The 9558-nt window shown below is 48.4% G+C and overlaps 1 pseudogene; it reads left to right on the top strand.

Annotated features, from left to right (window-relative positions):
- The first annotated feature begins 8856 nt into the window (after positions 1–8856).
- LOC136643513 (5S ribosomal RNA) lies at positions 8857–8974 on the top strand (annotated as a pseudogene).
- The last annotated feature ends 584 nt before the right edge of the window (positions 8975–9558 follow it).

The following is a 9558-nucleotide window of genomic DNA, read 5'->3' as shown; positions in this document are numbered from 1 at the left end:
AGGAAGGGCCAATTCCCAACCCATTAAGAGCCCCATTAGGCTAATCCAAGCAGTCCATTCAGGAGCCTGCAGAGTAGGTCACGCCCATCAGCAGCCGTTTGCCTTCCTGAGCTTTTGTAAACGCACCTGGGAAGGCCAGCCCCCTTTCAATCAGGAAGGAAGGAGGGAGGAGGAGCCAGCCAGGAGTATAAAGCTAGGCGGGCCATCGCGTGAGGCTCTCTGCAGACGCGTGTGGCCTCTGGGAACCCAGTGCCTCGGGAACTAAGTGCCAGGTAAGGCACGAGAGTTTAGCATCTGGGCGAGTTCAACAGCAGGGCGAGGAGGCCAGGGCCCCATACACTGCCCTTCCTCTTCCCTTGAGAAAAGGGCTGCTATCCAGTGTACGGTTTTTAAAAGGACCCCTAAATAAAACAACAACAACAAAAAAGCTATGCAGTCAGGCAGCCAGCAGCAGGGTGGGGGCTATCCAGTGTTCTGCATCGAGTGCCACATATATGATTATATGCCTCTGGGGCATAAGTCATGGGTGTGTCCTCGGTGCAAGGAGCTCCAGGGTCTCAGGGAACGCGTCCGCTCCCTTGAAGCCTTGGTGGCCGACCTGGAGAAGCACAGGCAGCCAGAGGAGGACCGTGGGGAGACTTCCGGGGACGATCAGGCTTCGTCCCAACCTCAGGCGTGCAGCTCCTCGGCTGCCCGGGTGGGAAGTCTCGGGACTGGAGGACGTCATCCTGGAGAGGAGGGAAACAATCCCCTAGGGGGGACCCCTTCTCCAGGGGATGGGCCCGTATCCGAGCGCACTCGGGATACTCCTCGGCGGAAGTGGGGTCCGGGGCTTCTTGTAGTGGGGGATTCGATTATTAGAAACATAGAGAGGGGGGTTTGCGACGGATGTGAGGACCGCATGGTGACTTGCCTGCCTGGTGCGAAGGTTGCGGACATCACTTCTCGTCTAGACAGGCTAGTAGACAGTGCTGGGGGAGAGGTAGCGGCTGTGGTGCATGTCGGCACCAACGACGTGGGCAAGTGTGGCTGGGAGGTCCTGGAGGCCAAATTTAGGCTTTTAGGCAGGAAGCTGAAAGCCAGGACCTCAAAGGTAGCGTTCTCTGAAGTGCTACCTGTTCCACTCGCAGGGCCAGCTAGGCAGGCGGAGATCAGGGGTCTCAATGCGTGGATGAGACGGTGGTGTAGGGAGGAGGGGTTTAGATTTGTTAGGCACTGGGGAACGTTTTGGGACAAGCGGGGCCTGTACAAGAGGGACGGGCTCCATTTGAACCAGAATGGAACCAGACTGCTGGCGCATAACATTAAAAAGGTGGCAGAGCAGCTTTTAAACTGATCCCTGGGGGAAGGCCGACAGGAGCCGAGGGACATCCGGTTCGGGACTCCTCATCCCTATGGGATGAGGATGGGGAGGTTAGAGAACAACAAGACAAAGGCAGGGTAGGAGAAGAAATTGGGAAAGGTAGGGTGATGGGATGTGATAGACGGTTTGGCACAATGAGAGGATGCGGGGACAAAGGAGCGAATAAGCAGCCCATCCTGGGGCATTCCGTGTATAAATGCTTTTATGCGAATGCCCGAAGTCTACGAGCAAAGGTGGGAGAACTGGAATGTCTGGTGACAAGGGAAAATATTGACATAGTGGGCATAACGGAAACCTGGTGGAATGCGGAGAATCAGTGGGATACCGCAATCCCGGGCTATAAACTCTACAGGAGGGACAGGCAGGGGCGTGTTGGAGGTGGGATGGCCCTTTATGTTAAGGAAGGGATAGAATCCAGCAAAGTAGAGATTGAAGGTGGGTCCGACTCCACCGTAGAATCTCTGTGGGTTAAATTACCAGGCTTGTGCAGCGATGTAATACTGGGGGCATGCTATCGTCCTCCAGACCAGAAATCTGATGGGGACCTTGAAATGAGGAAACAGATCAGGGAGGTGACAAGGAGGGACAGGGTTGTAATCATGGGGGACTTCAATTATCCTCATATTGACTGGGTCAATTTGTGTTCTGGTCACGATAAGGAAACCGGATTTCTTGACGTGCTAAATGACTGTGGCTTAGATCAGCTAGTCACGGAGCCCACCAGAGGACAGGTGACTCTGGATTTAATATTGTGCGGTACGCAGGACCTGGTTAGAGATGTAAACGTTACTGAGCCATTGGGGAACAGTGATCATGCTGCGATCCGTTTTGACGTGCACGTTGGGGGAAGAATACCAGGCAAATCTCTAACAAAAACCCTTGACTTCCGACGGGCGGACTTCCCTCAAATGAGGATGCTGGTTAGAAGGAGGTTGAAAGGGAGGGTAAAAAGAGTCCAATCTCTCCAGAGTGCATGGAGGTTGCTTAAAACAACAGTAATAGAGGCCCAGCAGAGGTGTATACCGCAAAGAAAGAAGGGTTCCACTAAATCCAGGAGGGTGCCCGCATGGCTAACCAGCCAAGTTAGAGAGGCTGTGAAGGGCAAGGAAGCTTCCTTCCGTAAATGGAAGTCTTGCCCTAATGAGGAGAATAAAAAGGAACATAAACTGTGGCAAAAGAAATGTAAGAAGGTGATATGGGAGGCCAAGAGAGACTATGAGGAACGCATGGCCAGCAACATTAAGGGGAATAATAAAAGCTTCTTCAAATATGTTAGAAGCAGGAAACCCGCCAGAGAAGCAGTTGGCCCTCTGGGTGGTGAGGGAGGGAAAGGGGAGATAAAAGGAGACTTAGAGATGGCAGAGAAATTAAATGAGTTCTTTGCATCTGTCTTCACGGCAGAAGACCTCGGGCAGATACCGCTGCCCGAACGGCCCCTCCTGACCGAGGAGTTAAGTCAGATAGAGGTTAAAAGAGAAAATGTTTCAGACTTCATTGATAAATTAAAGATCAATAAGTCACCGGGCCCTGATGGCATCCACCCAAGGGTTATTAAGGAATTGAAGAATGAAGTTGCTGATCTTTTGACTAAGGTATGCAACTTGTCCCTCAAAACGGCCATAGTGCCAGAAGATTGGAGGATAGCAAATGTCACGCCTATTTTTAAAAAGGGAAAGAGGGGGGACCTGGGAAACTATAGGCCGGTCAGCCTAACATCCATACCGGGTAAGATGGTGGAATGCCTCATCAAAGATAGGATCTCAAAACACATAGACGAACAGGCCTTGCTGAGGGAGAGTCAGCATGGCTTCTGTAAGGGTAAGTCTTGCCTCACCAACCTTATAGAATTCTTTGAAAAGGTCAACAGGTATGTGAATGCGGGAGAACCCGTGGACATTATATATCTGGACTTTCAGAAGGCGTTTGACACGGTCCCTCACCAAAGGCTACTGAAAAAACTCCACAATCAGGGAATTAGAGGACAGGTCCTCTCGTGGATTGAGAACTGGTTGGAGGCCAGGAAGCAGAGAGTGGGTGTCAATGGGCAATTTTCACAATGGAGAGAGGTGAAAAGCGGTGTGCCCCAAGGATCTGTCCTGGGACCGGTGCTTTTCAACCTCTTCATAAATGACCTGGAGACAGGGTTGAGCAGTGAAGTGGCTAGGTTTGCAGACGACACCAAACTTTTCCGAGTGGTGAAGACCAGAAGTGATTGTGAGGAGCTCCAGAAGGATCTCTCCAGACTGGCAGAATGGGCAGCAAAATGGCAGATGCGCTTCAATGTCAGTAAGTGTAAAGTCATGCACATTGGGGCAAAAAATCAAAACTTTAGATATAGGCTGATGGGTTCTGAGCTGTCTGTGACAGATCAGGAGAGAGATCTTGGGGTGGTGGTGGACAGGTCGATGAAAGTGTCGACCCAATGTGCGGCAGCAGTGAAGAAGGCCAATTCTATGCTTGGGATCATTAGGAAGGGTATTGAGAACAAAACGGCTAGTATTATAATGCCGTTGTACAAATCTATGGTAAGGCCACACCTGGAGTATTGTGTCCAGTTCTGGTCGCCACATCTCAAAAAAGACATAGTGGAAATGGAAAAGGTGCAAAACAGAGCGACTAAGATGATTACGGGGCTGGGGCACCTTCCTTATGAGGAAAGGCTACGGCGTTTGGGCCTCTTCAGCCTAGAAAAGAGGCGCTTGAGGGGGGACATGATTGAGACATACAAAATTATGCAGGGAATGGACAGAGTGGATAGGGAGATGCTCTTTACACTCTCACATAATACCAGAACCAGGGGACATCCACTAAAATTGAGTGTTGGGCGGGTTAGAACAGACAAAAGAAAATATTTCTTTACTCAGCGTGTGGTCGGTCTGTGAAACCCCTTGCCACAGGATGTGGTGCTGGCGTCTAGCCTAGACGCCTTTAAAAGGGGATTGGACAAGTTTCTGGAGGAAAAATCCATTATGGGGTACAAGCCATGATGTGTATGCGCAACCTCTTGATTTTAGAAATGGGTTAAGTCAGAATGCCAGATGTAGGGGAGGGCACCAGGATGAGGTCTCTTGTTATCTGGTGTGCTCCCTGGGGGAATTGGTTGGCCGCTGTGAGATACAGGAAGCTGGACTAGATGGGCCTATGGCCTGATCCAGTGGGGCTGTTCTTATGTTCTTATGTATCTGGATTGTATCACTATAGATTGCATGTGACTGAATGCTCCTCCACACAGTTCCCTGCACTACCATGTCAGGGAGAAGGCTATGCTAGAACCCTTCTGCCCAGCACTAGTACCAGGTTGCTGGGGGCCCTGAGACAAGTCGTGAACTGATATTCCCATGGCATTCTTGCTCACTCCCTGATGGGGCATTGCTACGAGTACTGATAGGCTAGATGGGTGATCTGATGGACATGGGCCCTTCGCCAGTGTCCAACCTAATCAACCTCTGATGCCATTCTTGCATTTCCTTGATGTCTAATTGGAAGGGATTTTTGAATAGAGGAGCCTTCAGTCACCTCAGCCTTCACCCGCAGTCTCTGAAGTGGTACAGCCCTGATACATGTTTGCCAAGGTAGAGAGAGTAGGTCATAGTTAAGGGACGAGTAATGCTTCTGTGAAGATTGAATATGCTTGGATTCTGTGGTGTGCTTGACTTGGCAACCTGGAAGGTAAGGAACTGCTTTTCTTCTTCTACGACTTTTTAACTAATAGTGCTGGAGCAGACGTATTTGGGGAGTGATTGGCCCCTTGTGATTTATGTCTGTTACAGCATGGATTGTCGAAAAAGATTCCAAGTCAAAACCTTGCTTGATCTTTGTGGGCAGAGTGGCAGGGTGAAGGATAAACAGTACTTGACTGTTGGCAGGTGATTTTGGTCAAAGTAATTTCATAAACGCTCAGGTTAGGAAAGGTCTGCTCTCATCATGCTCATGGAGCTCCTCGTTAATTAAACTGCAGTTATCGCAAAGCTCTTTAAGGACCTGTGTGCACAACCTCTTTTGGAACTTACTTTCAACATGGCCTGCACTTTCTTTGCGGCTTAAAGAGATCTGTACATGAATAAAGAACCAAAAAAATACCTATCATAAGCTAGTTATCCTGTAGGTGTGGAAGGTCCCAAGAGGGCTCAAGAATACCCTGTTTTTCCCTGTCTTCACATGCAGGCAATGGGACAGTACATTAGGAGGCACAGGACATCCTTCATAGCTCATCATCGCCCTCCTTCTCTGTGCCTTGCAAGTGACATGCTCCAACATGAATAACTACTGAGTTTCTAAGGCGCAATCCAAACCTGCCCTGGAGCAGGCAGGCCGGCGGGTCTGCGTTGCATCCAAGGCAGGATTGGGGCTGCAAGCGGCTCAGCCCTGGGCAAGGGGAATTGATTCCCCTTACCCGGGATAAAGCCGCAGCAGCCCCAATGGGACTACTTGGATCTGCACCACCTCAAGCAGTAGTGCAAATCCAAGCAGTCCAGGATTGCCCCGGGCTGCCCAGGAATGGGGTTAGGATCTGGCACAACCGCGAGATTCTGGCCCTGCCTCCCACTTCCCACCCCTGGCAACACCCACTGCCCGCCCTCCCCGCCCCTAAATGCCTCCTCCTCGCTAAGGGACATGTGCCAGCCCAAGGCCCAGTTTGGATCAGGCCCTTAACTTTCTTACTTATTATTATTATCTAGAGCAGAAGATAAAATAACATGCAAATCTCAGGAAGATTTAAAAAATCAGTCTGGCTTCAGACTGATAGGTAGGAGACCTGATAGGTAGGAGACAGACAGGTAGGAGACCTGAAGCTTTGACTTTGGCCTTATCAATGGATGGTCTACACAGACGGAATGTGTTCCTTTTGGTCCTGCCAGACCTCTCAGTGGCTTTTGACACTATCAACCTGTTGGATTATTGGGGGGAGCAGAGTAAAATAGACTGTGGACCCCCCCCCTTTCATTAATGATCAGGGAACCTCTCTCATCTAGGCTGTTATGAGTAAAAGACACATGACACAGAGGCTGGTTGAAGTTGAAAAAGAAAGATTACTCATTCTGTGGATGTATATTTTCAGTATCTGATTAAGAGCAGAGGTGGCTGTAACAGATAAGAAGTCCTGGATGCTGCCTCTCTCTGCATGAGGTATGCTGAAGATGGCCGATGGGCAGCAGAACCCTGGTCACTGCATCTTCTTAGGTCGCTGGTCAGAGGAGAAGAGAGCATGCTTAGCAAAAAGGAAGGGAAATAAGACGAAAGGACAAATCTCCAGCAGGAACAAGAGAGAGAGGGACTGGGAGGTGCCTTCAGGTGAATGAACATCATCCTGCCCCTGTGTGCTATGCCAACGGAGTTGCGCCTACTCCAGCACAATCATGGTGTTCTTCCTGAATGGTTGGCTGAGTTGGGATTTGGGGGCACTGTTTTGCAGTGGTCCTACTTCTTCTTGGCTGACAGGTCCCAGAAGATGGTGCTGGAGAACATCTGTTTGACACCCTGGCTATTGACTTGTGGTGTGCCAGATGGATCTATATGGTCCGCCATGCTAGTTAACATCTACATGAAACTACTGGAAGAGGCAGTGGCAGCACTAGGGGGGTGTGGGGGATGCGGACTGCACCCGGTGACTTGCAAGGGGGTGTGTGTGACGTGCACTGGGAGGGTGACTCGCTAAAATTGCGGTGGTTAGGAGTAATACTATCATGTTATATACCGTTGGATGTGGAAATTCGAGCTGAATGCATTGCAAAAAACGGGAGTGAAATATCTCATTTCTGTCAAAAGTTATTGGCAAAAACCCAGAAAACAAAAAATGCATGGAGCACAAAGGAAAGTGAAACCAAGCCATATCATGCGTTTACTCGTGAGTAGGTGAATGTGCCTTCATCCATCTGAAAGGGCAGGCTGAGATGAATCTAACAACACCAGAATGGTCCTGATCCAATGAATGTAGCCCCCCAAAAACACCCGAGAAGGAGGTTCCTCCCTCCAAGCTGGCGAATGTATTGAGCCCTATGGAAAGCGGAGCTAAGCCACATGGTCGTGTTTACTCGTGAGTAAGCAAACATGCCTTGGCTCCTGGGCAGGTCAGGCAAGGGGAAACGTGAGGCCACCAGAATGGTCCTGATTTGATGCAACTGGAGCTCAATAAATGCTCCAGAAGGCAGCCCCTCCCCATAAAAAAATGAAACAGGCTTAACAGGGTAAGGTGAATTTTTTTTCTGTTTTAGGCTGCAATCCTATCCACACTTTCCTGGGAGTAAGCCTCACTAACTATAATGAGACTTACTTCTGAGTAGACAGGCATAGGATTGGACTTGTAAAACCAGGTGGGTTCTGATAGTGATATGCTTGAAATATAAGAACTTAAATTGAACTGGGTACAGGGTAGGGGTGAAAAATCTTACTGATGCTTTTGGGGGGGGGTGTTATTGAAAGCAGGCTACAGAGAAAATTCACTTGGTGGAACAGGGCTGGCTTTCCCTTATTTATTGATTTTACTTTAATTTATTTATAATTATTTATTTTAATTTGCTTTATGATGGGTCCTGGACAGATTGTCATTCTAAAAAGTGGGTCCCAGTGCTAAAAGTTTGAGAACTGCTCCAATAGGGTGTTAGTAAATTGACACCTGGGGGGGAGGTGACACCACTAGTAACCAAAATCACTAAAACCACAGTTTGCAAAAATAATACTATCATGTTATATATCAGTCAATGTATAATTTCATGCAGAATGCGATGAAACAAACTGCAATGACATATCTTTATTCTATCAAAAGGTACAGCCAAAAAACCAGTGGGGACGGGGAGATGGTAGATCACCACACCCACCACCTGGAGTGTTGCCCCGCCCACTGCAGGGGGGGTGACATGCTGGCCTCCCGCACCGGGTGACACGAACCCTAATGACACCACTGGGAAGAGGTCATCCAGGGATTTCGTATTGGGTGTCACCAACTTGCTGATTACACCTAGCTTTATATCTCCTTTGCACCAGACACTGAGGAGGCTGTTAAAGTTCTGGAGTACTGCCTCAAGATGGTGAGTTAATAAGCTGAAATGAAAACCAGACGAAAGAGATAATCCTCCTGGTTCAGAAATCCACGATGCAGGTGCTAAACTATCAACCTGTTCCGAATGGGGTGCACTTCCTCAGCAGGAACAGATGCACAGGTTGGGAGTCTTCATGGGCCCACAACTACTGCAGGATTTCCAGGTAGTGGCTGTGGCAAGAGGGGCTTTTATCCAGCTTTAGTTGGGTGGGTTGAATTCTTCACATTTGGGTTTCTGGTTTCGCTGCTGTTTTAGCTGCTGTTTCATGTCTTGTTTTTCTCCTCTTTATGCTGCTGCTTTTAAAAAATTGTTTTGCACGTTTTTCTCTGTGTGAGACTCTTTGTGAAAGGCCGCTGCATAGATTTTGGAAACTGATGTATTTTTTTTAAAATGTTGCTAGCTGCCTTGAGTGCCATTTGGAGAAAAGCAGCATAGAAATTTTTTTAATGAATGAATGTATTGGACCTCTGAGCCTGCACATGCCCAATCTCGTCTGATCTTGGAAGCTAAGCAGGCTCAGGCCTGGTTAGTACTTGGATGGGAGACCGCCTGGGAATACTGGGTGCTGTATGCTTATACCATAGTCTTTCGAGACTGAAGGTTGCCAACCATGTATTCAGGAAGAGGGAATTAACTGCACAGGCTCTTTCTGGTAGTTCCAGATTCATGTCTGCCAACTGTGTTTTTTAATTTTTTTTCTTTAGTTTATTTATGATCAGGGTCCAGGTAAAATATTTTGATTAATTTCAAGCAATAACCATTTGATCAGTAACTGGAAAAAAGGAGGGCATTTTTTCACTAGTTGTTTTTACATTTAATTGCAGCTCTGTTTTTTTTTTAAAGTTCTGCCCTTTCTCCTGCCCACATTGGTTCTCTGACTCATAGAAGGAAAGTGTTATAGTTCTGTCTGCATCCATCTGATGGAGTGGTGGTGATGGGGACATCCAAACTTGCATTTTTAACCACGATCATGCTTTGTCCATTCTTTGAAGAGCTCATCTGACGACTTTTGAGTCTATTTAGTACTGCAGGGTTACTAGGCTCAACGTGAACACCTCTCCAGCACTGATGCAGTCATGCCACTGGGCCTACGCTGCATCCAGAGGTGGGAAGGCTGTCACAGAGGCCTCCTCAAGGAATGTTTGTTCCCTTACCTCA

Source organism: Tiliqua scincoides, chromosome 2 (genome assembly GCF_035046505.1).
Source record: "Tiliqua scincoides isolate rTilSci1 chromosome 2, rTilSci1.hap2, whole genome shotgun sequence".
In the NCBI taxonomy this organism is placed as follows: domain Eukaryota; kingdom Metazoa; phylum Chordata; class Lepidosauria; order Squamata; family Scincidae; genus Tiliqua; species Tiliqua scincoides.
Note: the sequence above shows the minus strand (reverse complement) of the source record. Positions and strands in the feature narration are given on the sequence as shown.